This window comes from Diceros bicornis, chromosome 38 (genome assembly GCF_020826845.1).
Source record: "Diceros bicornis minor isolate mBicDic1 chromosome 38, mDicBic1.mat.cur, whole genome shotgun sequence".
Taxonomy (NCBI): domain Eukaryota; kingdom Metazoa; phylum Chordata; class Mammalia; order Perissodactyla; family Rhinocerotidae; genus Diceros; species Diceros bicornis.
In genome coordinates, this window is record NC_080777.1 from 10,524,667 (window position 1) to 10,548,254 (window position 23,588).

At 36.9% G+C, this 23,588-nt stretch overlaps 1 protein-coding gene across 1 annotated transcript in view; it reads right to left on the bottom strand.

The window, feature by feature from the left end:
• Positions 1-23,588, bottom strand: part of DISP1 (dispatched RND transporter family member 1) — a 211,049-nt gene that overhangs the window by 125,209 nt on the left and 62,252 nt on the right. The window lies entirely within an intron of this gene.

Sequence of the window (23,588 nt, forward strand, 5' to 3'; positions counted from 1 at the left end):
CTACAATGAACCTATTTATGTATGTCTCCCGTACACATGTAGGAATTTCTCCACTCTATTTCCCTAAGAAGTGAAACTCCTGGTAAGAAGGATTTGGGCATAGAAAACGCAAAATTGCTCACCAAAGTGTTAGTAGTCCCGTTTCATTTGTAATCTACTTATTAAAGATTAAAGATACATCACATCATATACTCCAGAAGCTAAATCTTATTCTTTTCTCCCACGGTGACTGATCAGCCATACTTCTCCCCACGCACACAGAGCAAGCAATTATGTTTATAAAATAAAATGAATATCCATATCAAGGAAGTAAGAATAGCAGTTAAACATTTATTAAATGTTTGTTCTGTATCAGATACTATTCCAAGAATTTTAAATAAATAATACTCTTTAATTCTCATGACAACTCTAAGAGGTAGATATTGTTATTATCCCATTTTGCTATCAGATAAATCAAGTCTCCCTTACTAACTCTCCTTTTCAGAATTTTCCTGGCTGTTTTCACATATTTTTTTCTTCCAGGCAAACTTTAGAATCATGTACATATCTTAAAATCCAATAACAAGATTAAGAAGTCTTTTAATTTTAATTCATAATAACAAGCATCTATGTTTTAATATCTACATGTTTTCTGATGTTATTTCCTACCTAAAACACTCGTGCCCTCTAAGGGGTCAAGAGAGACTCCAGCCACTTCTACTCTTTTTATGCTCCTAGCATATGGAAAAGAAAAAAAAATAGAGTTAAAATAATTTATAGTATATTTTATAGTTGAATGTTTTCAACACAGAGATTAAAAAACATATGACTGTGTATAGGACCTTAATTGGAGATGATATAAAAAATTTAAATTTAAGGCCCTCCATGAATATAACACCCAAGCTAAATGACCCACCAGCCCCACCCCATTATAAGTCCAGAACTCTCTCTTATTTTCTGTCTTCGCTTTACCCCCTCCACAAAATTAGTAAACCAATGGTTTTCTTTGACCCGATAATTATCTAATTTTCACTTAGAGTTATAATAATCATAGGTATAAGAGGTGGTCAGAATTCTTCATGAAGGGTTAACTTCAATAAGTTTCATTTCAAAAGCTATTATCCAAATTTAGATGCCTATAAGCTACATCTCTCAAAGTGTAGAAAAGATCAAGGAGAAGATAAGATCCCTCTATTTTTCTTTATAATCGTTTCATCATGTATCATTTATTTTGATTTTTTGTAGCCTGAATCAACTAATCCTTAAAGTTATCATGAGCTTTTAGATCGATGCTCATGATTTCTGCAAGCTTTACTAGCTCCTCAGAGAAAGAATTCCCTTGTTAAAATGTGGTGCTTGAAATCAGGTCTTGGTTACAATCTCATGGTCTTTTAAAGATATTAACTTGGTGCCACTTTAATGAAAAACTAAAAGATTACTACAAGAGTAACTGATTATAACCCACAGTCTTTAACCAAGAAAAGGGTAAGTATTTTGTTTTCTCCATCCCAAATACACTCAAATTGTGACTGGTATTTTTCTTACAGTTTTTGAATTCACTAGCTTTTAAATTTAACGTGAAGAACAGCTTTGTTAGTGCCATGCGAAACGTATGACTAACGGACTCTCAGTAAATATTTACATTCAAAAATATTTTTCTTTTATTAGTACCTGTGATTTAAAACAAACAAACAACCTCTTAGGACCTGAGGCATCCCCAGCGTTGGAAAATTACAAGGGCATTTACAGTTATTTAGAGTTATTAAAGGCTCAGAGTCTTAGAACTTATGCAAATTCACAAAATGCAAAGTTTATTTTGTTCCCTTTTTAAATAACAACTTTAATGACACTAAGCAATACATTTCTTGGCAAAAGGAAGGTTCAAGTCTTAATTGAATCAAGGGCATTATGAGAATTTATTAGCCTTGGTTTCACATGGAAACAATATTCATATTTCACTGGTGAATATACTAATTTAATCAGTTTACTGCTAAATACAAAAGATATCTGAAATAGAATAAGAGGAAAAATGTTTAACATTATGTGAATCAAGAATATGAGCATTTGAAAAGTTTGATCTTAGGGAAAACATCTAAAAATTATCTTCAGGATATTCCTTTCTGTATTACTATTATTACTGAAGAATGTCAGTGTTAGAAACTACCAGAATAGAGTCAATCAGTAGCCAGATAATCTGTATTTTTCTTCTATGGGAAATTCTATTAATTGACTTTATTGTTATAAGTCCATTTAAAAAAATCATAAATACACAAAGCTATAGATTGATTTTAATTTTTATTTATTAGATCTCTTTAATAACAAAAGTAATAGATGCTTCTTGTAACAAATTAAACAATATAACAATAAACGAAGAAACAGGTAATAATTCCTCCACCAAATCCCACTCCAGGAGATAATGCTAATAGCCTGGTTATTCCTCCATGCTCATTCAAATATATATAAACATCTTATATATAAACAAATATATATAGGTAGGGTTTTGTTTTATTTTTGATGAGATAATACATATTAGTCTATAATTGTCACTACTGTCATGGCTATTCCTTCTATCAGTAGACACAGAACTAACCCAGTCTTTTTAATACCTACAAAAATACTACACAGCATGGGCATACCATCATAATGCTCATAATCATTCTCCTTCCTCTTGATAGACGTGATAGACGTACAGACTCTTTCCAAGTGTTTGCCAACCCTGACACCAAAAGATTCTCCTTTCCTTTTAGGTCTCCCTCACATTAACTCCCTCTGCAACCAACACACCGGCCTGAGCACTAAGGAGAACAGAAAAGCTTTTCTTAAACCAATTTTACATGTAAGGCTGCCCCTCAGTGTCTTATATTCAAACAGATATCACTGCCTAGATAAATTTACACCAAAAGACACTGATTTCTCATATTATCTGGTAGGTAGGAGTCTATTATTTACAATAAAGATATACTCGACAGGGAACTATAAAACCCAGGCTCTATTTCTAGCTTTGCCATGAACCACTGATGTGACATTGAGAAGTTACTTACCTACATGGAGGTCCATTTCCTCCTCTAAATAACACATTGCTTGAACTAGACAATTTCTCAAGTCCCTTCACACTCAAGTCAAAGACACTATATTGTTCAACAAATGCAGACTTTATGATAGCCCAGACAGAGGAGTTTACTAAGAACATTTGTATAACTTCCACAAAGGGTTTACTAACAAATTAACTGTATAAACAATATGAAAAGAAAAAAAATTTTTTTAAATGATTATTTTATTAGCCTTTAAGCTTTAATTTTTTTCTCTTGCCTGGTTTTTTTGTGTGTGTGAGGAAGATCAGCCCTGAGCTAACATCCATGTCAATCCTCCTCTTTTTGCTGAGGAAGACTGGCCCTGGGCTAACATCTGTGCCCATCTTCCTCCACTTTATATGGGATGCCACCACAGCATGGCCTGACAAGCGGTGCGTGGGTGCGCGCCCCGGATCCGAACCCGGCCGCCAGCAGCGGAGCTCACGCACTTAACCGCTATGCCACGGGACCCGCCCCAAGAACAAATGTTTTAACTCCTCAGAAAAGCAAACTGTTTAAGCACCTCCACAAAAACATTATAATTATCTACGTACAGACAAATAATATGCTAATCACAACCATAATGGTCAATTCATTGAAACAGTATGCCTAAAAATCTCACTATTATATACGCTTGGCTCAGTTCCGATTATTACAGATCTTGAAAAGAATCAAATTAATTTCTTTTAAAAATGTGGTAAGTGTTGAATGGCCATCAGGAAACTTGGGCTCTGCTTCTGCCTCAGCCATTCAGTTTCTAGATCAAGTTTCTTCATTTGTAAAATTAAAAAGTAACCCAAAAGCTTTTAGGATTTACCCATTCCTTCGACAGATCTTTACCAAGCAACTAGAATATTCCAGCCTGCTGCTGTGCTTTGTACTAGGGATACGGTTGTGAAAAAGAACCATGACCACCCTAGGCTATTGCCATTGCTAAGATGGTATCATGCTGTGGCTCCGCACCTCAGACTGGTTTCTAATTCAGACTGGCCCTGCCCATAGTTGGACTTCATTCAGTCAAATTTTAATATATATCTTTTAAAAGATTCACATATCGTTTTGCAAATTTTCTGCTGCATTCTTAAAGACTGAAAAGAACATTAGTTTTCACTTCAACTGGCAAAGAAGCTTAGCAAACTGCCAATTTATAGGAAAGGGGTGGCAATGAGTTATTTAATATCCATAACTACCTTCAGTTCATAGGTGATATTAAAATATACCTGGATTGTAATTTGCTTGATCTTTGCCTCACTTAAAAACATGTAAAAAAGAAGGGAATACAAAACCATCCCAGGAACACCATGCCCTGATGGGATTTCTGAGGCCACGTTCTCCTGTAAAAGGGAGGAGCGAAAATAAAGGAAGCCACAGAAAAAGATGAGGGTGAGGAAAAAGAGGGAAGAACAGGACATGCTATTTGTTCCAGACCAGAAAAACAACAACTGGAGAGAGAGTACCCCAACAGTCTCCCCTGCTTACTCCCTCCCTGTACTCCTTCCTTTTTTAAAGGGGGGAGAAGTTTCCTTTCCCTTAGTAACTTTTACAGTCATCATCTGGGTTACGTTTCCCAGGGGTCTGTACTCCTCAAAGAAGATACTGCATTATCATAAAACCCATTAGGGGCCCCTAAGTGAAAGTTCAAACAGAAAACAAAAACATAACTTCGGCTAAAAGTGCAAAGACATTTTTGGAAATATGCCAACTATACCTGCCTCTAATAGTTAATACTGTGTATGTGCACACATATAAAAATCACTAATACTAGGGGGCCGGCCGGTGGCGTAGCCATTAAGCGCAGGCGTTCCGCTTCGGAGGCCCAGGGTTCGCAGGTTCAGATCCCAGGTGCTCACTGCCACACCGCTTGTCAAGCAATGCTGTGGCAGCGTCCCATATAAAGTAAAGGAAGACATGCATGGATGTTAGCCCAGGGCCAGTCTTCCTCAGCAAAAAGAGGAGGATTGGCAACTCATCTTGGCTCAGGGCTAATCTTTCTCACCAAAAAAAAAAAAGAATCATTATACTAGGCTGATGTTGGAGCAATTTCTATTTACAGAGATAAACCAAAACAGGCAGCTGGGAATCTATGATATGACAACACCATCCCCTCCCCAAAAGTATTTTTTAAGTGACAATTTGGGGATTTTAGCTTTATATGTCTATGCTTAAAGGTATGAATCCACAGAACTTTGCTTTCAAATATTTAATCTTAGAAAACTATTTATTTTAATTTTTCTTTAAACAGGAATGATTTTCATGATTGAAGTGCTTTAAATATCTTGATTTTTCTACTTGTTTTAAAAGATGCAGACTCCTGGCACTCCCCCTTATGAGCACGGAAGAAAAAACTTAAATGTTTCTATAGAGGGTTAAAGAAGCTGTATTGGAGGAAAACTTCTTTAAAACAAAAAAGAATCAATTCCCACCCAACTTTTTGAAAAAGTCTTATTGAACATAAGACTAACCCCTTTGTTTCTTTCCTACTTCTCTGGTAGTCTGACTCATGAGAAATTATACATTATGAATTCTATACTAGAAGTTACAATGCATATGCTCCATTTAACATACTTTAGGTAAATAGAAAAAGCAAAAAATAGAAAAGAATTATGTAGTCTTTAAGCAAGTTTCTAGGAATAAACTAAGAGTTTATGAGCAAGGAGTTGTTAGTTTTAATCACATCAGAAAGAAAAATAGACCACATCTCCTGAGGGTTAAGAAAAAAATCCACTTCAAGAGGTAACGTCATTAATGGCTGTCCTAAATTGTAAATCTATAAACTTTGAGGGCATAGGTGAATGAAACCCTACTGTTTTTCCCCAGGTTACTCACAGAGTTAATAATATAATTTGGCAATGAGTCTTAAGGTTATCAGAAATTTCTAGTCACTTGCTCATAAGTTATCTTCAAGCATTCTTGTTTATAGCAGGTTAATAACGAGCAGCAGAGAAGTGGAAATTCTTTCTGCCTGACAGCAGGGGGTATAGGAAGAGAATTCAGATGAAAAACATATTTCACATCACCAGAGCCGACAAATGTGAAAAATGTGCCAAACTGCAAGCTACAATTTTTGTAATTAGAAATGCTGAAATCCGTTCAATGGTGCTGCTGATATCCAAGGTTTTTTAAACAAAAACAAAGGAACTATTTTTCTTATAGAGCAATTTTATTTTTACTTATGACTTTTTCTCATTGGAAAAAGGATTGACTTATTCATATTAATTGAATAATGTATCTAGATTCACGCTCTAAATGGTAAAAAACAGGAGTACTCATATGGAGTCATATCTCATCTGATTAAAAAGTAAAAAATTAAGATACTGGAGAGAAGAGAACCACTTGTTCAACAAAATTTTATTCAACATCTACCTCATGCCAAGCATTGGTCACAGCAGGGAGGACATATACAGTGATTACACCATGACTATTTATTTACTCATTCATTCACTCAAGTCCTTAAAATACACATTTATCACTTAATGCCAAGGCTTGGAGAAGATACTAGGGATGCAAAATAATACCATCGAGCCAAGTTTCTCACTGTTGGAAACAGCAGTTACAAATATGGAGAGAGACTAGAATGAATCCTGGGGGTGCTGGATTTGAACTGGAATAATTAATATGAACTCTTAATTTAGATATAGAACTCTAATTTAGACACAGACATAGATATATACATGCACACACATATTTCCTAGCTCAGTCTGGGAGATCTGAGACCTGAGAGGGTTTAGAACCAACAACACATTAGTAGCAACAAGCACACTAAGCACCCAGATCTTGGTTTTAAAATACTATTTTCCAGGAAAAGGATCTAGGGTACCTTAGAAAAAAAGGCTAACCTAGGACACCTTGTTATAACAGAAAGTAACAAAAAGAATGATGAAGATATATCAAAAGGGCAGAGAAGCAGTTTGTGGGGGCTCCCACTGGCCAAATCTGGAATAATTCAAGCATCAAAATAATTAATGACAGTGATGGAGGGCTGGCTCCGTGGCATAGTGGGTAAGTTCAGCGCACTCTGCTTCAGCGGCCCCGCTTCACAGGTTTGGATCCGGGGCGTGGACATACACCACTTGTCAGCCATGCTGTGGCAGCAACCCACATACAAAATAGAGAAAGATGAGCACAGATGTTAGCTCAGGGCCACTCTTCCTCAAGCAAAAAGAGGAAGATTGGCAACAGGTGTTAGCTCAGGGCTAATCTTCCTCACCAAAAAAAAAATAATAATAATAATTAATGATAGTAATGGAATATAACTTCTTGAATAAAATAAGAATCTATGAGTTCAAACTATATAAATTAAAAACAGAAGAAAGAGAGGCTCTTCTTGATAGTACAATGCCAACTAATAAACATGGAATGATGGATGCTACAACTATTTGGTGAAAGCTTGAAGAGGAACAAGATATTTACAGTTTCAAAGTATCTCCCCACATATTACACATTAATTACAAAGGGAAAACAGTAACTTCCCAGTGGAGAAAAATGGTAGATACAACTTAACCGAGGAATAAATCACTAATATTTGTACAAACTGATACCATGTGCCTAATGATAGGATGTACTGAGAAAGGCACAACGTCCCTTCTATGGCTTTCCTGCCAAAACTGCAAACATCAGTCTGATCATGAGAACACATTACACAAATCCAAATTGAGGGATATTCTACAAAATAACTGACCCCTACTTTTCAAAATATGTTAATGTCAAGAAAGAAAAAGAAAGACTAAAGAACTGTTTCAGATTAAAGAGGCTAATGAGACGTGAAAATTAAATGGAATGTGTGATCCTGGATTGGATACTGGACTGAGAAAAAAGTGGCTATAAAAGACACTATTGAGACAATGGACAAATTTGGCTTTGGACTATGGATTAGAAAATTGTATTATATCAAGGTTAAATTTCCAGATTTTGATAACTGTACCGTACTTTATTATAAGAGAATGTTCTTGTTCTTAGAAATCACATACTGAAGTATTTAGGGGTAAAGGGGCGCAATTTTGACAACTTATTCTCAAATGGTTCAGAAAAACACTATGCATATATAAAAATTTTTAATTTAGTAAACAATTGGTAAATCTGGGTGAACAGTATATAGGGTCTCCTTGTACCAATTTTGTAACTCTTCTTTAGGTTTGAAATTATATCAAAATTAAAAGTTATAAACAAACATTATGGTTAATTCATTCATGAAGGTAGTCATTCAGTCAACAGAAGATTTTACTATCTGTCAGACAGTAAACAAAGAGATGAGTAGAACGCAAATTCCCACCCTTGAGGAGACCCTAGTCTTGAAAGGATTCCTCAGCCTTTCAGAAAAACAATTTGCAAAGCTATCTCATCACTACTCTCTTTCAAGGCAGCCAGAATACCTCCTGAGGAAAATGTATTGGGAAGGACAGGAACATTTTCTCCACAGTACTAGAAGTTATATAATAAACATTCCTGAAACTATCTCCTGAGAAACAGAATTTTTACTTTAAAAAATATCTGAATTGTAATGTGATCTATACTGCAATAACATTACTCAAGAATTTGGAGGGGCAGGATATAACTTGCTTTATTAATGCCAAATATTATTTTCAAAGCCAAATTAATAATTCATTGTGGTTATTTGAAAAAACAGTAAGATGATGATCAGGAATAAGAAATGATGAAAGGTGAACAGGTTTGTGAAGTAGAGGGCCTTTATAGAGGTTAACTGGAAATAGACTGATAATACTTAACAAAGAGGTGGGTGCAGACATAAAAGGACAGCACTGAAGAAATAAACTGAAGAGTAATGAACACTGTTGAATGCTTACAAATAGGAAAAATTCTTACTTCACAACCAGATTGGACTTTTGCAAGACTGAGCAAATGACATCACTCAAAAATAAGGGAGCAAATGACATCACTCAAAAATGTTCACAACAGTGAACATTTACTGGCACGCACTGTGTGCTGAGTACTTAATGCTCTATTTCATTTAATCCTCGCAACAACCCCCATTTGATAGGAACAATTCCCCCACTCTACAGATAAGGAGAGTAGGTTTAAGAACAAAGGTAGTGATAGAAATGGGATTCAAATCTAGGTGTGTCTAGCTCAAAAGCCATGCTCTTAAATACTAAATAATCTGCTTTTCAATAAGATATGAGGGTAATTTCAGTCAAAACATCTGAGGATCTATTATGCGCACATACTGTAATAGTGACCAAGACCAACTACATCATTCCCGAGCTCAAAGAATTTCGAGTCTAGAATATATAACTGACGGGAAAACATTAATTTACCCCAAACTCTTCCTACAACTCCTATTTGTCAAATATTAGACAGCCTGGTTTTCCTCTAATTGTATTTCCTTTTATCCTCCATCTCCATTTTATTTTCTATTTCGTTGCCTTTTTAATCTACTTTTTGGAAAATAGTCTCAATTTTATCTCCCAACCCTTCTACTGAATTAATAATCTTTTAAATACCCAAGACCTTTATTTATTCTTTGAATGATCTCTTCTAGTGGATAGATACATAGATCCTGTTTCATAGAGGCATAATTAGTTTTTTGAAATGTCTTTTGCTCTTACATTGTTTCTGTTCCTTTCACATTTTTTTAAATTTTTCTGTTTGTTTTGGTTTCTTTCACATTAGAGACTTTCCCCTAACATGTCTGTTCAAGTTAAGAGTGGACAATAAAAAGAGGAGCAATAGCTATATGCAGATGGATAGAACTTACTGACTTAAAAGATTTCACCATAGGATGTGACAGCAAACTAGCTTTTTCACTGAGGACCCCAATGTCATTACACGTAGCTCTTCTTTTCTAGCTGATCCTTTTCCCGAGAGAGATATCTTCCATTCTCCTCTGCGTGTTTGTTGGGGGTGAAGGGAGAGAGGTGACGATAAGCCTGGAAGCCTTCTGTGTGCTAGCTAGAAGAGGGTATTACAATCCAGTATGCAGACTCTGATTCAATCCTGTTAAAACCTAAGTCAGATCAAGTTATTCTAACTCATGCTGAGAAAAACCAAGCCCTTACAAAGGCCAAAACGGCCCTATCTGGGGGCCGGGCCCATGGTGTAGCGGTTAAAGTTCTGCGCATTCTGCTTTGGCAGCCTGGGTTCACGGGTTAGGATCCAAGAGCAGACCTATACCACTCTCGGTCACGCTGTGGCGGTGACCCACATATAAAGTAGAGAAAGACTGGCATAGATGTTAGCTCAGGGCTAATCTTCCTCAAGCAAAAAATGAGGAAGATTGGCAATAGATGTTAGCTCAGAGTCAATCTTCCTCAAAAAAAAAAAAAAAAAAAAAGCCCTACATGATCTCCACTGCCCACCCCGTGCTCCTTCATTACTTCTGACCTTATCTCTCACTCCCCTCCAGCCAACTAACCTCCTTGTTGCTTTAGGCTTGCTTCTACCTCAGAGCCTTTGCACTAGCCATTCCTTAGCCTAGAACCTACCCCCCCCACAATCCTCATAGCTCATTCCTTGTCTTCCAAGTCATTGCTCAAATGACTCCTACTCTGCCACTTTGTTTTAAACTACAGCCCCTCCTCCCAGCACTCACAACCTCCCTTCCCTACTCTATTTTCTTTTTCCATAAGTATTTATCACCTTCTAACATACTATACAAATCACTTTATTATGTCTACTGTTTATCTCCTCCCACAAAAACAGGGCTTTTTTGGTCTGTTTTGATCACATATATGCCCAATACCTATAACAATGCTAAGCACATAATAGGTATATACCCCCAGCCTTAACTGCGCCCAATTCAACAGATCTAGAAAATACTCCTCTAGTCTTCTGTTACAGTGGGGAAAGGGCAGTAACCTGGCAGCATGGAGTAGAAACGGGAGCCCAAGAATCTTACCCTTTCTCCTACAATTTTCAAACAATTCTGTTTTCGTTCCACCAGCATGCCTGCCTTCAGAGAAATCTGGTACCCTCAATTTCTGTGGTTTTCCAGGGCTCTGCCCTTCAATCGCTTTGCTTCTTTTTTGCGTCCACCCTGCAAATGTTAAGGATTCCGTTATTCTCTGCTCTGCTGAGTCAGCTAGTACCAGTCCACCCACTTGCCGGCTTCCAAAATTTTGTTCTACTTTCTTCTACTGTTGTCACCTCTCCCTTCTATTACAGTCATTTCAGTGGGATTTCAGAGGGGAGCAGAAAATGGAGCATGTGGTCAATCTATCATATTTACCTATACTGCTACATATTTGAATCCTATACCTCCCTTTCTTCACAATCCCTTGTTCTCCAAGAAACCTCTTGTGATTATGGCTTCTCACACAGGCCTACTCCAGTGCTAGCTAGAAGACTCATCCTATTTATTCCCTTTAGCAGACAGTAACTGCACGTACACTGGTCTGTGACCTTGGTAAGGTCTCCCCAAGAGAGAGATCTACTCTTAGGATGCTGACACACTACCAGACTGAAAGTCACACTAAGATAAAGTCATCTTAGAAGCATCTTGGGAGAGAGCCAGCAAACTTTCTGTTTCTTATTCATTTATCCATTATGCTGAATATTTTCACATTTTAAATTTCAACAGAATAAAGCTGGATTAACAAAAAAGGGGGAGGCCTAAAAAAGAAGTAGAAGATAAATATAAATAGGCAGGCAGGTGGCTGGGCAGATGGGTGAGCAAGCAGACAGACTGGACAGACAGACAGAGATAGATAGATAATTTATAATAAATATATAATCTTCCATTTACTGTATATCAAATATGCCCTAGGCCTTTATATATAAATACAAATTTATATATATAGGCACTTTATATCTACCATATTGTTAATCCCCACGCCAACTCTGTAACCTATTATCCCATTTTTTAAATGAGAAAACTGAGACTTGGAGATCTTATATCACTGGCCTAAGGTCACAGAGCCAGATAAGATAAAGCCAGAACTGTCCAATTCCAAATTCCATGATCTTTATTCTATACACAATGTTTTTAAGTATCAATTAGGATAGGTTAAAATGCAAAATGAATCCATTCTGGTCTGATTTTAACGGAAAGATAATTGGTGACAACATTTGGAATGTTTCTGAAAGTTCTATTATTTTTATAACAAGAATTAGAATAAACATAAAAACATATTATCCACCCAGTTCAACACCAAACTGGCAAGTGGCATCAATGGATACTTTGTGGTGAGACACAGCTGCTTTCCATGACACCAACTTCAAAAACTTAGGGGCAAATCCCTAATACACTCTTATTTTTCCTTAATACCCAACTATACGCCTGTCCTCCTCTGTATTATGTCTATCAGCAAGCTCATATCTCTACTAGTCCTCAAACAAAGCCCAGTTATGTCAGTGTGGAAAAGGCCCACTATTTCCAGTTGCTGGAATTTTAGGCACATTAACACTGGCTTCTCATGGGAAAAAGGCAAACACTGCCTTTAAGTCCAGAAAGAGAAAATTAAAAACAGGAAGCAGCCATACCTGGACTAGTAATGAATGACAGCAACACAGCCTGGAACGATTAGCTTCATCTGGGCCGGAAGGAATCTCGGTGGAGGAATTTTTGGCTGCAGCTCTGCTATTTGCTGAGAATTCTGAAAATTAAATGCTGATCCACTAAAAGTGGAATGTGCCTGTGCAGATCACAGTAACGTGCAGGCAGCTGCAGCCAAAGGCCTGTATGAGATCTAATGAAGGACTACCTGTCAGAATCAAGTTTTCAGTTTTTCCATTTGAACTCAATAAAAAATAAATGACAGTGATGGGGCTCAAAATAGTGAAACCCTGAAGCTGCCAAGCTAAATAATTTAATATCTTTTTGAACAGAAAAGTCTTTTCCCCCAGGACATATTTTTCGAAATATTAAATGTTCTGTTAGTTTAGCTCTCCTCTTGCAAGCAGCTGCATTTTTTGTTGAAACTGGAGAATGATGGTCTTGCCTCTCCTATAATTGGAGACAAATTCCAGTCACATTAGATAGGAAGCATTCAAATCACATATTTTAGAGCTTATGAATTATGGTACTCTTCATATCATGCAAAATTTGAATTAGTCAAAATATCTTCACGAGGTAGGGAGAAAAACATGTTTTGAAATAAAGGAGGAAGCATTTCACACTACAAAATTAAGCTAGTTATTTTCGAGTTTTGTTTCATTAAGCATAAAAAGCACTTAGCAACCAAATAAGATTAACTGCAAAAATCAGAATGTCCTGGTATAATGAAGACTTAGGCCTTGACTTAAGAAGTATGACTTGAGAAGTGCCATGGATCTATATGCTGGTACATTATAACGATTTCCATGTGCTAATCCTGTAAAGGCTAAGACTCATTATCGGCTAAAATATGTCGCTTTCTAAACAGTTCAGTGTGTTGGTTACTTCCATATACATTCTTCTTAATGAAGATAATATATTTTTCCATTTAGTTAGAAGATTTATGAACATAACTTTCAGCGCTTTCAAATATTAATTGTTTAAATCTTCATTTCTAACAGGTCTTATACAGCTCCCACAGTGTGGAACTCAAGTGTTCTATTTCATTCCCCTCCTTTCCTCTCTACAAAAGGGCTTGTGTGGAGAGAGGGGCAGAGGAGGAATGGCAGACAGAGAAAAGAGGAGAACCCAGGGGAAAAGGTCTTGATGAGGTTCCTTGTCATGCACATGGGATCCTCAAGAGTTGGCAACAACGCTAATTCAGGAAGGTTCTATAACAAAGAAGCAAGAATTAGTTTATTGTTTTCAAGTTTTTTGTTTTGCTTTGTACCTCATAGTAGCTCCCTAGTCAAGGGCAGGGGCAGAGACCCAGCCTTCCTGGCAAACCTACTCCTAGTGGCAGCCCTGAGGGTCCTCTGTGAGACCCCTAAGCTCCCTAGACAAGTTTGAAAATGATTGAGACTGAACTGCCTCAGTTCCTCAGGACACGAACGGAATTGTCAGTGCTCCAGAGGAGCCACTCTCCTAGACCCCAAAATCTTCTTCACTGCAAGCAGCTGGGCATCCCATTTATCTCCTTAACACTCAGGTTTCAAAGCACAGTCTTCTGGGTAGGCATAATAATAGCCGAGTACGAGGGGAAAAAAAAAAAGGCAAAACACTGAATCAGAAAAGTTAGGTTCGATAATAGGATCGTCCTCCAATCAACTAAAAGGAAGGCACTGAAGCCATTTCATCACCTGAAAAATGAAAGGGTCAGAGTAGACTGGTAGTGTCCAGACTGTATTCCCCAGACGCCAGAGTTCGGAGCGTCAGCCTCTGTGATTCAGCCTTGTCCAGTCAGCGCAACACAGAGTTACGAAAAATAGTGTTCTTTCAGTTTTATTGCCCTGTATAGGCTGTGGCCAACATCTCTGAATATATATCTACATGTTTTCATTTTCAGAGCGAAATTTATCTTTCAAGATACAAACACGTTTGGGTGACTAGAGCTGCTGCTTTTCCGAACAGCGAAAAATCATGCCCTGCCACCAACTTTATTAATAAAAACAGAAAACAGATTAATCAAGACTAAATAAAGAGGTCTATTTTTTTCTACCAAATAACTAGTTGTACATGGCATTGTAAAACAAAATTTACTCTCTCCTCAGGCCCTCTTAATTTCTTCACTGCACTTTTCACTACGTGTACATGAACACATGTAGCATATATACATATATATATACATACTTATGCACACATATATATTTGTTTTTCTGAAGGGTAAGGACCTTAAGTGCCACGTTTACTATTGTACACCCAGAGCCTCTCATGTGCTAGGCACTCAGTTCATTTTTGTTAAGTATGTACATGGCACTGTGTTAGCTGAGCTCCACGCTAAATCAGGATTGATCACCAATACTTTAAAAAAAGGCGAGCGGAAAATGTTCCACGTGCACTTGAGAAGAATGTGTATTCTGTTGCTTTTGGATGGAACGTTCAGTAAATATCTGTTAAGTCCATCTGGTCTAGTATGTTGTTTAAGGCCAATGTTTTCTTGTTGATTTTCTGTCTGGATGATCTATCCATTGATGTAAGTGGGGTATTAAAGTCCCCTACTTTATATTATTATATTGTATTGTTGTCTATTTCTCCCTTTACGTCTGTTAATATTTACTTTATATATTTAGGTGCTCCTATGTTGGGTACACAAATATTTACAAATGTTGTATCTTCTTGTTGGATTGACCCTTTTACCATTATGTAACGCCCTTCTTTCTCTTATTATGGTCTTTGCTTTAATCTATTTTGTCTAATAGAAGTATAACTACCCCAGCTTTCTTTTGGTTTCCATTTGCATAGATTATTTTTTTCCATCCTTTCATTTCAGTCTGTGTGTGTCTTTACATCTAAAGTGAATCTCTTGTAGGCAGCATATAGATGGGTCTTGTTCTTTTAATCCAATCAGCCACGCAATGTCTTTTGATTGGAGAATTTAGTCCATTTATATTTAAAGTAGTTATTGATAGGTATGTGCTTATTGCCATTTTGTTAATTGTCTTCTGGCTGTTTTTGTAGTTCCTCTTTGTTCCTTTCTTCTTCTCTTGCTCTCTTCCTTTGTGGTTTGATGACTTTCTTTAGTGGTATGCTTATATTCCTTTATCTTTTGTGTATTTACTATGGGGTTTTACTTTGTGGTTACCATGAGGCTTATATATAACAACTTACATCTATAACAGTTCATTTATTTACTTTTTTTTTGTGAGGAGATCAGCCCTGTGCTAACATCTGCCAATCCTCCTATTTTTTTTTTTTTTTTTTGCTGAGGAAGACTGGCCCTGGGCTAACATCTGTGCCCATCTTCCTCCACTTTATATGGGATGCTGCCACAGCATGGCTTGACAAGCAGTGCATCGGTGCATGCCCAGGATCCAAAGTGGCGAACCCCAGGCCACCGCAGTGGAGCGCACGCACTTAACTGTTTGTGCCACCAGGCCAGCCCCTATAATAGTCTATTTTAAGTTGAACATTTTCCAAGGCAGATTATATGTTAGGCCACAAAACAAAGTCTTAATAAATTTAAGAGGACTGAAACCATATCAAGCATCTTTTCCGACCACAATCGTATGAAACTAGATTACACAAAGGAAATTAATTACACAAAGGAAACTGGAAAATTCACAAATATTTAAACATTAAACAACATGCCACTGAACAACCAATGGGTCAAAGAAAAAATCAAAAGAAAAATCAAAAAATACCTTGAGACAAATGAAAATGAAAACACAAGACACCAAAATTTATGGGATGCAGCAAAAGCATTTCTTTTTTTTTTTTTTTTTGTGAGGAAGATTGCCCCTGAGCTAACATCTGCCAATCCTCCTCTTTTTTGCTGAGGAAGACTGCCCCTGGGCTAACATCCATGCCCATCTTCCTCTACTTTATATGGGTCACCGCCAGAGCACAGCTTGACAAGTGTTGCATCGGTGTGCACTCTGGATCCAAACCGGCGAACCCCAGGCCGCCGCAGCGGAGTGCGCACACTTAACCGCTTGCGCCACCGGGCCGGCTCCCACAAAAGCATTTCTAAGAGAGAAGTTCATAGTGTTAAACTCCTACCTCAAGAAACAAGACAAGTCTCAAACAACTTAACTTTACACCTCAAGGAACTAGAAAAAGAAGAACAAACAAAAACCAAAGTTAATAAAAGGAAAGAAATAACAAAAATTAGAGTAGAAATAAATGAAATAGAAACGAAAAAGACAATAGAAAAGATCAATGAAACTAAGAGCTGGTTCTTTGAAAAGCTGGTTCTTCAAAAAGGTTTGAAAATTGACAAACCTTTAGCTAGACTCACCAAGAAAAAAAAGAGAAGACAAATAAAATCAGAAACGAAAGAGGAGATGTTACAAATGATACCACAGAAATACAAAGGATCACAAGAGACTACTATGAACAGTTATATGCTAACAAATTAGACAAACTATAAGAACTGGATAAATTCCTAGAAACATACAACCTATCAAGACTGAATCATGATGAAATAGAAAATCTGAACAGACTGATTATTAGTAAGGAGACTGAATCAGTAACTGAAAACCTCCCAACAAACAAAAGTCCAGAACCAGATGACTTCACTGATGGATTCTACCAAATATTCAAAGAAGAATTAATACCAATCCTTCTCAAACTCTTCCAAAAAACAGAAGAGAAGAGAACTCTTCCAAACTCATTTTACAAGGCCAGCATTACTCTGATACCAAAACCAGATGAGAATGCCACAAGCAAAGAAAATTACAAGCCAATATCCCTGAGGAACATAGATGCAAAAATCCTCAACAAAATATTAGCAAACCAAATTCAACAATACATTAAAAGGATCATACACCATGACCAAGTGGGATTTATTCCAGGGATGCAAGGATGGTTTAACACCCACAAATCAGCCAATGTAATACACCACATTAACAAAATAAAAGATAAAAATCATACGATCATCTTAATAGATGCAGAAAAAGCATTTGATAAAATTCAACATCCATTTATGATAAAAATTCTCAACAAAGTAGGTTTAGAGGGTATGTACCTCAACATAATAAAGGCCTTTTATAACAGGTCCACAGCTAACATCATACTCAACAGTGAAAAGCTAAAAGCTTTTCCTCTAAGATCAGGAACAAGACAAAGATGCCCACTCTAGCCACTTTTATTCAACATAGTACAGATCTTCTTCCACTTACGATGGAGTGACGTCCCAATAAAACCAACATATGTTGAAATATCATAAGTCAAAAATGCGTTTAATACAACTAACCTCCCAAACATCATAGCTTAGCCTAGCCTGCCTTAAATGTGCTCAGAACACTTACATTAGCCTACAGTTGGGCAAAATCACCTAACACAAAGCCTATTTTATAATAAAGTGTTGAATATCTCATGTAATTTATTGAATACTATACTACAAGTGAAAAACAGAATGGTTGTCTGGGTACAGAATGGTTGTAAGTTTATTGATTGTTTACCCTCATCCTCATGTGGCTGACTGGGAGCTGCAGCTCTCTGCTGCTGCCCAGCATCACAAGAGAGTATCGCACCACATATTGCTAGCCTAGGGAAAGATCAAAATTCACAATTCAAAGTAGAGTTTCTACTGAATGCATATCACATTCTCACCATCGTAAAGTTGAAAAATTGTAAGTTGAACCATCATAAGTCGGATACTGTCTGTATTGGAAGTCCTAGCCACAGCAATTAGGCAAGAAAAAGAAAGAAAAGGCATCCAAATTGGAAAGGAAGAAGTAAAACGGTCACCATTTGCAGATGACATGATATTAGAAACCCTAAAGACTCCATCAAAAAACTGTTAGAAATAATAAACACAGTCATGTAAAGTTAAGTTGCAGGACACAAAATCAATACACAAAAATCTGTTGTGTTTCTACACACTAATAAAGAACTATCAGAAAGAAAAATTAAGAAAACAATCCCATTTACAATTGCATCAAAAAAGAATAAATTATCTAGGAATAAATTTAACCAAGGAGATAAAAGACCTGTATATTGAAAATTATGAGATATTAATGAAAGAAATTGAAGAAGACACAAACAAATGGAACGCTATTTCATGCTCATGGGTTGTAAGAATTAATATTGCTAAAATGTCCCTACTACCCAAAGCAATCTACAGATTCAATGGAATCCCTATCAAAATTCCAATGGCATTTTTCACAGAAATAGAACAAACAATCCTAAAATTTGCATGGAACCATGAAAGATCTGAATAGCCAAAGCAGTCTTGAGAAAGAAGAACAAGGCTAGAGGCATCATGCTCCCTGATTTCAAACCATATTACAAAGCTACAGTAATTAAAACAGTGTGGTATGGGCTTAAAAACAGACATATAGAACAATGGAACAGAATAGAGAGCCCAGAAATAAACCCACACATGTGTGGTCAGTTAATTTATGACAAAGGCTATGAATATACAATGGGGAAAGGACAGGCTCTTCAATAAACTGTGTTGGGAAAACTGGACAGCCACATGCAAAAGAATGAAACTGGACCACTATCTTACACCATACACAAAAGTTAACTCAAAATGGATTAAAGACTTGCACATAAGACTTGAAGCCATAACATTCCTAGAAGAAAACATAGGCAGTAAGCTCCTTAACATAGGTCTTGGCGATAACTTTTTAATCTGACACGAAAAGCAAAAGCAACATAAGCAAAAGTAAGTAAGTGGGACTGCATCAAACTAAAAAGTTTCTGCACAGCAAAGGAAACCATCAACAAAAAAAAAAAAGGCAACCTACTAAATCGGAGAAAATATTTGCAAATCACATTATCTGATAAGGGGCTAATATCCAAAATATATAAAAAAACTCATACAACTCAATAGCAAAAAAACAAACAACTCAAAAAATGGGCAGAACATCTGAACAGATCTTTTCCAAAGAAGACACACAGGTAGACAACAGGTACATGAAAAGATGCTCTACATCATTAATCATCAGGAAAATGCAAATCAAAACCACTGTGAGACACCATCTAACACCTGTTAGAATGGCTATTATCAAAAAGACTAGAAATAACAAGTGCTGGCGAGGATGTGGAGAAAAGGGAACCCTTACGTGCTATTGGTGGAAACGTAAACTGGTGCAGCTACTAAGGAAAACAACATGGAGGTTCCTCAAAAAATTAAAAATACAATTACCATATGATCTGGCAATTCTACTTCTGGGTATTTATCCAAAGAAAACAAAAACACTAATTCAGAAAGATATCTGCACCCCCATGTTCATTGCAGCATTATTTACAATAGTCAAGATATGGAAACAACCTAAGTGTCCAAGGATGGATAAATGGATAAAGAAATTGTGATATACATATACAACGGAATATTATGCAACCATAACAAAGAATGAAATCTTGTCATTTGCAACAAGATGGATGGACCTTGAGGGTATTATGCTAAGTGAAATAAGTCAGACAGAGAAAGACAAATACCGTATGATCTCTCTTATATGTGGAATCTAAAAAATATACATTAAAAAAACAAACAACAAGCTCATAGATACAGAGAAAAGATTAGTGGTTGCCAGGGGATGAGAGTGGGAGAAATGGAACTGTTTTTGTTTTTTTGGTTTAAATAAATGAATAAAAAAAGGAGGGGGTTAGAGGGTTTGTGTTTGTTTTAATTACTCCCCAGTAGAATCAAGGCCCTTGAAAATGGGCATTTTATTTTTGAGGTCAAAGTTGTCAGTGCAGAGATGAATGAAGCACCATTTTCAAAGGAATATTTTTCTTCTCTAGACTATTACACTTGATAAGATGTGTGAAGAATGTGTTATTTAGGTATCTCCTTTTCCTAGAAGAGTTCCACATTTTTCAGGCTGTCATGATGACTTATGTGAATGACAATTTTAGTTAAGAAAACAATTTTGGCTCTTTGGCCAACTAGGAAAAAATACACTGCAAGTCTACATTACTGTTTTGTTACAGTTGACATGCCTGCCTTCAAAGGCTTAAAAGAAACCCCAAATGCTGTCAATCTGGAATTTTTTTCTAATGAATTTATAACTAATTCCAAATACATTGTTTTTTCACGGAAAAATTAGCTTGTAAAGCATTGAATGTTTTGTTTCCGAGTTGGCTTGGGTATATCATACAGAAATGGAAAAAAGAAAATGAAAACGAGAAATATCTACTTTGTTTTAAATTGAACTGGCCATTTGTTATAAATATTTGAAATGGGGAAAATAACTTTATGAAATGCATAATGATGTATCTCTAAAACCACTAAAAATTTTAAAAACAAACCTGTTGCATGCAAATATTAAAACACAACACAGTTGGGGCCGGCCCAGGTGGCACAAGTGGTTAAGTGCGCGCACTCCGCTGCGGCGGCCCAGGGTTCGCCAGTTCGGATCCCGGGCGCACACCGACGCACCACTTGTCAAGCCACGCTGTGGCGGCGTCCCATATAAAGTGGAGGAAGATGGGCATGGATGTTAGCCCAGGGCCAGTCTTCCTCAGCAAAAAGAGGAGGATTGGCAGATGTTAGCTCAGGGCTGATCTTCCTCAAAAAAAAAAAAAAAAAAAACACAACACAGCACTGCCACAATTAATTAATTACCTGGGAATTAAGGTCTTTTATATTATTATGGTGCAAATCTCATGTACTCTCTGAATATAAAGAAGACAGTGGTGAGCACCTTTCCATGCACAGAGAGGTCCCCTAATACCAATGAGGCAAATGGTAAAAAGGCCCAGCAAATCATCTAGGAGGCAAGGTAGTTACATCCTATGGAACAATGGTTCTTAATGTTGGAGAAGTCGTGAAATCTTCTGAAACCCTGGTAAAGAACTATGGAACCTTTCCCTTAAAAAGGCTTCTTCATAAAATTTTGCATACAATTTCAGGGATTCTTTAGGCCCTCTGAAGGCCGTTCAAAGATCTCAGGTTAAGAGCCCCTGAGGCAAAGACACAGGCCTATGAAGGGAAGAAAGTGTGGTCAACAGGCCTGTCAGACAAAATAATAGGAATTGGGGAATTTTAAAAGATAATAAAAACTTGGGGTAAAGTGGGAGAAAACAGAGAATTAAAAGAGAAAAAGAGTGATCAACAAGGGAGCTAGTGGAATAGAAAAAAAGTGGAAAGATTAGAAAACTAAAGAAAAAGGGAAAAAACAAGAGTAAGCAGAGGAGAAAAGAAAGATGGAGGGAAAACGCAGGAGTGAAGAATGTCTGCTTAGGTTGAACTTTACTGCCAGCATTTACTTAGCATTGTTCAAGGGCTAATAACAGGCTAAGCATTTTTCATGTATTTATTCACTTAAATCTCACAACAACCTCAGGAGATCTATCTCACCCATTTCACAGCTCAAGAAACTGAGGCACAGAAAGGTTAAGTGTACTGTTCAGTAGACTAGTAAGTGATTGAACTACGATTTAACAGAGACCTGCTATTTGATCCCAAAGCCAGCCTCTAAATCTTTATAGCAATGTCCACTATAAGACCTGTCTTTCTGACACTCTGAAAGGCATCTCTAGACCTCTCATATTTATATTCCTCTTGAAGACAATTTTTTAATAATGAAAGTGACACTAGGATACATTATCATTCTCAATAGACACTGTACCAGAATCTAAATTACACTCTGATCAAGATCTGAAATTGTCAGGACTTTCTTTTTCTTTCCAGCTTTATTGAGATATAATTGACATATAACATTGTGTGTCATAATTTTCATTCCAACTGAAATGGTACTTTTATTTAGGTTTTTAATTTTAGCAATTCCATAATTCTACTTGTCAAAATATTTCTTATGCATTAAAATATTATCAAAAATGTACTAGAAATATGGTCTGTAACAGTCCACTAATATTTACCCTGATTACTCACTAAGGTACTTTGAGTTCCATAGTTTCCTGTCATGGTACATATTTGTCAGACTGGTTGCCAGCTGTTTCAATTTAGTTATATTTAACAATACTGTTTTGTTAAAGCTGCCTTCCCAAATCACGGATATTTTTTCAGCTACATTGATCTTGAAAGGTTTATGTTATACAGATTTGGTCTGTTGCATCTCAGTATGGTTTTGATTCAGAGGGCCTTTTTTGTAGGAATACCAGGTTTACAAGTAACTTCATTCTTCTCAGAGTTTCAGTAATTGGTATTTTTCACATGGTTACCAAGCGAAAAATAGAACGTATGCTTCAAAGCTGAGGTACCCCCTGACAATATGTTTCTCTTTTATAAGGGAACGGTTAAAATCATCTTGTCACAGGTGTGGAACATATATAGAACAGATGCTTAGATTTTAAAATGCATTAATTTGATCTTATAAAAATACACATTAATTACATGATTTTTGTCACAGAACTAGAAGAAGCATTCATAGAAAATAATATTAGAATGAGGTACTGAAATTACTGAAGGATGTAAATTATGTTAAAAATTTAATATGTTAACACCTTAAGGGGCAGTTGGGGCGAGTCTTCTATGAATAGAGTCTATCGATCCCAACTGACTCTGTTCGCGGAAGACTCACCCTAAACTGTTCAGAGAAAATTGAGAACAAGGGAGTGCTACAGAGGGATAAGTTTGGGAGGGTCGGGGTGGAGGGGGCCCAGGTGGGGACATGTGTGTGCACCTTGATAGCTGTTTCGCGCCGTAGCAATTCGCGCCATAAAATGTAACTGTCTGAATGTTTTGAATTAACCAATCATGTAAAACCGCGCCAACCTTTTCCCGCTTTATGCTCCCAAATCCTATAAAAGAACTTGCCCCCTAAGGCTCGGGGTCGACCCCTCTGTCTCCTGCGAGGGACACGAGTCGACCCGGAGCTCCGTTCAATAAACCTCTTGCGTTTGCATCAAGTTCGGTCTTCTGTGTCTGTGGGCCCGCGTCATCCCGAGACCTGGTGAGTTGGGATTTCCCTCCCCTTCCCCTTGGGAATCCAACATTACCATCATTCTGTTAATATGTAGTATACACGCCTTCATTCTTCAGGATTAAACATGGAATATAGAGTTAACATTTTTAAAAGCAGAAAATATACAAGAGAAGCATTCCAAAAATGTGGCTTTTTGCCTTCTTTGTGACTAGTATTATACAGGGATTTGGGGGCAGGAGGTGGGGGAGACAAATATGTACTTTGAGATAT